The 4,624-nt window shown below is 33.3% G+C and overlaps 1 non-coding gene across 1 annotated transcript; it reads right to left on the bottom strand.

Moving 5' to 3' along the window:
• Positions 1–1,615: 1,615 nt before the first annotated feature.
• Positions 1,616–1,718, bottom strand: LOC112441021 (U6 spliceosomal RNA). Its single transcript, XR_003029004.1, has one exon. It is a non-coding gene; the product is annotated as a U6 spliceosomal RNA (small nuclear RNA).
• Positions 1,719–4,624: the final 2,906 nt, after the last annotated feature.

Below are 4,624 nucleotides of genomic sequence, written 5' to 3'. Positions count from 1 at the left end.
AATCATCAGGGAAGTGCAAATTGAAACCCCAATGAGATATTACCTCACACCTGTTAGGATGGCTACTACCTGAAAGATAAAAGATAACAAGCATTGGCAACGATGTAGAAGAGAGGGAAGCCTTGCACACTGTTGGTGGGACTATAAATTAGTACAGCAATTGTGGAAAATAGTATAAATGTTTCCTCAAAAAACTAAAAATGGAGTTATCATATGATCCAGCAATCCCATTTCTGGGTATATATCCAAAGAAAATGAAATCTGTGTATCAAACAGATATCTGCAGGCTCATGTTCATTGCAGCATTATTCACGATAGCCAAGATATGGAGTCAATCTAAGTGTTCAGAAAATGTGGTGTATATGCACAACAGAATACCGTTCAGCCTTTAAAAACACAGAAATCTTGTCGTTTGTGACAACATGGATGAACATGGAGGACATTATCTTGAGTGAATTAAACCAGGCACAGAAAGACAAACTGATGACCTCACTTATATGTAGAATATTTTTTAAAAGTCATACTCATAGAAACAAGGAGTTAAATGATGGTTACCAGAGACTGTGTGTGTGGTAATTGGGAAGATGTTGGTCAAAAGAAACAAAATTTCAGTTAAACAGGAGGAATGAGTTCAAGAGATCTACTGAACATCAAGATGACTATAGTTTATAACAATATATTGTATACTTGAAAATTGTTAAGAGATTTTAAGTATTCTCACCACAAAAAAGTATGTGAGGTAATGCATACGCAAAATGACTTTAGCCATTTCACAATGTATATACACATATCAAAACATCATGTTGTACACCATAATACATATACAATTTTTACTTGTCAATTAAAAAAAGAAAAAGTGGCCGGGCATGGTGGCTCATGCCTGTAATCCCAGCACTTTTGGAGGCCGAGGTGGGCGGATCACCTGAGGTCGGGAGTTCGAGACCAGACTGACCAACATGGAGAAACCCCGTCTCTATTAAAAATACAAAATTAGCCGGGCATGGTGGTGCATGCTTGTAATCCCAGCTACTTAGGATGCTGAGGCAGGACCATCGCTTGAACCCGGGAGGTTGCAGTGAGCCAAGATTGCACCATTGCACTCCAGCCTGGAAAACAAGAACAAAACTTCCTCTCAAAAAAAAAGAAAAAAGAAAAGAAAAAAGAAAAATTAACTAAATGTACTCTATTTGTTAATTGTACTGTGGTTATAAAGGAGAATCCCTATTTTTAGGAAATATGCTGAGTATTTTCCCCTCAAATGGTTCATAAATATATATACATATATCTAGTTTATACACAAATACATATGCAGATATAGATGATGTATTTTTAATGTATATATAAAAAGAGATTGAGAATGGTGAAGCAAATGGGGTAATCGGAGTAAACTCCTGCAAATTTTTTGTGTTTAAAATAATTTCCAAACAAAAGTTTAAAAATTGGAGTTAAATCCTAAAAGTTATCTTTCACTCCCATCTCCTCTTCCAAGGAGTAAGCCAATATTAACAGTTTTATATGTGTATTTCTAGACCCATGTCTATGTTTTTTATTGAGGTAAAATATATATAACATAAAATCTACTATTTTTAAGTGCACAGGTGAGTGCATTAAATACAAAAATGTGGAACTCTTCTTGAATTTGTGTGTCATCCTTGTGCAGGGGCCAAGCCAATTTTGTCTGTATTATTCCAATTTTAGTATCTATGCTGCTGAAGCAAGTACTCCATGCATTTTTAAACATACATGTTCCAATATTATAAATGTAACCATATTGTACCAAAAAAGAAAATGAAAAAGAAAAATGTTCCTAGTAAAATGAGAGCAACTATTGCATCACCAGCAGAACTGCAGAAATGTTAAAGGAACCTCTTCAGGCAGAAAGAAAATAACTTGTAAAAATTTTAATTCACACAGTGTAATAAAGAACACTGGAAATGGCAAATATAAAAACATTTTTTTCCTACTTAATCTCTTTAAAAGATATTTGACTATTTAAAGCAAACATAACAAAGTCTGTGGATTTCATTACCTACATAGAAGTAAAATATATTACAACAATGACACAGAGGACAGGAGGAGCAGAATGAAAGTATGCTGTTGTAAGTTTCTTACATGTCATGTGAAATCATATAATGTTATCTGAAAGTAGGCTGTGATTAGTTAAATATTGTAAACCCTGGAGCAACCACTAAAAAGAAACCATAGAAAAGAAGAATTGCTAGTAAGCCAATAGTGGAGAGAAAATAGAATCTAAAAAAATTTGATTAATATGAATGAATAAAGGAACAAAGGAAAAAGAAAACATAAAATAGATGGGACAAAGGGAAAACAAATATCAATATGGTAAATTAAAACTCAACTATATCAATAATTCTATTGAATGTAAGTGGTCTAGACAGTCCATTAAAAGATTATCAGATTGGATAAAAAAAGTAAGACCTAACTATATGTATGCTGTCTATAAGAAACTGACTTTAAATATAAAGACATGGACAGGTTAAAAAAAAGAATAACAAAACATTCCCCAAAATGTTACAAAAAAGTAAAAGAATGTCATGCAAGCATTAAGCAAAAGTAAGAGAATTGGCTGTATTAATATTATACAAAGTAGATTTCATATTGGGGATCATAATGGGAAATGGATCAGAAAACACAACAGTGCTCACAGAGCTTCAAAATACATGAAGCAAACACTGGTAGAAGTAGAAGAAACGGACACAGTTACAGTTATAAACTTCAACACTCCTCTCTCAATAATTGTTAAAATATGTGGGAAGAAAACCAGTAAGGATGCATGAAACTTGAACAACACTACTAACTACTTAAATTAATTGGCATTTATAAAACGCTCACTCAACAACTGCAGAATAAACATTCTTTTCAAGTGTACACGGAGAATTTATCAAGATAGACCATATTGGGTCCATAAAACAAGTCTTAATACAATTTAAAGGATTAATTTCTAAAATATATTATCTGACACCAATAAAAAAATCACAAGTGAAATAAGAAAATATTTTGAAAGGCATGAAAATGAAAGCATATTCCCACACATATAAAAAGTGTGGGAATCATTTAAAGCAGCGCTAAAAAGGAAATTTATAACTTTTTTTTTTTTTTTTTTTTGAGACAGAGTCTCACTCTGTCACCCAGGCTGGAGTGCAGTGACACAATCTCGGCTCACTGCAACCTCCACCTCCTGGATTCAAGCGATTCTCCTGCCTCAGCCTCCTGAGTAGCTGGGACTACAGGCATGCGCCACCATACCCGGCTAATTTTTGTATTTTCAGTAGAGACGGGTTTTCACCACCTTGGCCAGGCTGGTCTTGAACTCCTGACCTCAGGTGATCCAACTGCCTCGACCTCCCAAAGTGTTAGGATTACAGACATGAGCCACTGCACCCGGCCAGAAATTTATAAGTTTAAATACTTATGTTGGAAAGTAGAAAACTTTATAGTTAAATGTCTACATTTCCACCTTAAGAAAATAGAAAAAGAAGAGCAATTTAACCCAAAGTAAGTGGAAGGGAAGAAATAACCAGAAATCAATAGAATAATAAATGGACAAACAGTAGAGAAAATCAATGAAAACAAAAACCAGTCTTTGAAAACACAGCTGGTAAATCTTTAGCCAACTTAAACAAGAAAAATAGATAAAGAACACACAATTACAAGTACCCAGAATGAACAATTTCTATACCCTACTAAAAGGATAATAAAAAAAGTTATGAATAAACTTAAAACAATAAATTCATCAAATTAGATAAAAATACATTCCTTGAAAGATCAGAACAACTAAAGCTCACTCAAAGAGAAATAATTTAAACATCCCTATTTATATTAAAGAAAGTGAAGTTGCAGTCATAAACCTCTCTACAAAGAAAACCCATAGATTCAGAGGCTTGACTGATGAATTCTACTGAATGTTTAAGGGAGGAATAAAACCAGTCCTGCACAAAAGCATAGAAAGAAGACTTTCCAGTTCACTTTATGCGGCTAGTTTTACCCTGATAACACTAGAAAAAGAAATTTAAAAGGTAGAAAACTACAGACCAATATTTCTTATGAACACAGACACAAAAATCCTTAACAGAATTTCAGTAAATCAAATCCAGCTACATATAATAAAAGAATACATCATGAACAAGTGGGGTTTATCCTAGAAATGTAATATTGAGTCAACATGCAAAAATCAATAAATATAATTCATCATACTAGCAGACTAAAAAGGAGAAACTATATGATTCATATAGTTTCATCTTAAAAGGTGCAGAAAAACATTTGACAAATTTCAATACCCATTCATGATTTAAAACAAACAAACAAAAAGCCCTTAGCAAACTAGAAATAGGAGAAAACTTTCTCAATGTGATAGAGGAAATCCACCAAAAACCTACAGCTAATGCCATAATTTAAAACTGAATTATTTTCTCCTAAGATCGGGAAGAAGGCGAGATGTTCCCTCTTGTCACTTCTATTCAGTGCATGTTTCCAGTTAATGTTATAAAGCAAGAAACCAAAATAAAAGTCCTATCTTTGGAAATGTATATGTAAAACTGTCACTATGCACCAGCAATGTGCCTGTTGATACAGAAAATCCAAAGGAATCTACCAAAAAGTAACC

The sequence above is a fragment of the Pan paniscus genome, chromosome 8 (assembly GCF_029289425.2).
Source record: "Pan paniscus chromosome 8, NHGRI_mPanPan1-v2.0_pri, whole genome shotgun sequence".
Classification (NCBI taxonomy): domain Eukaryota; kingdom Metazoa; phylum Chordata; class Mammalia; order Primates; family Hominidae; genus Pan; species Pan paniscus.
The sequence above is the reverse complement of the archived record's forward strand: the minus strand, read 5'-3'. Positions and strand labels throughout refer to the sequence as shown.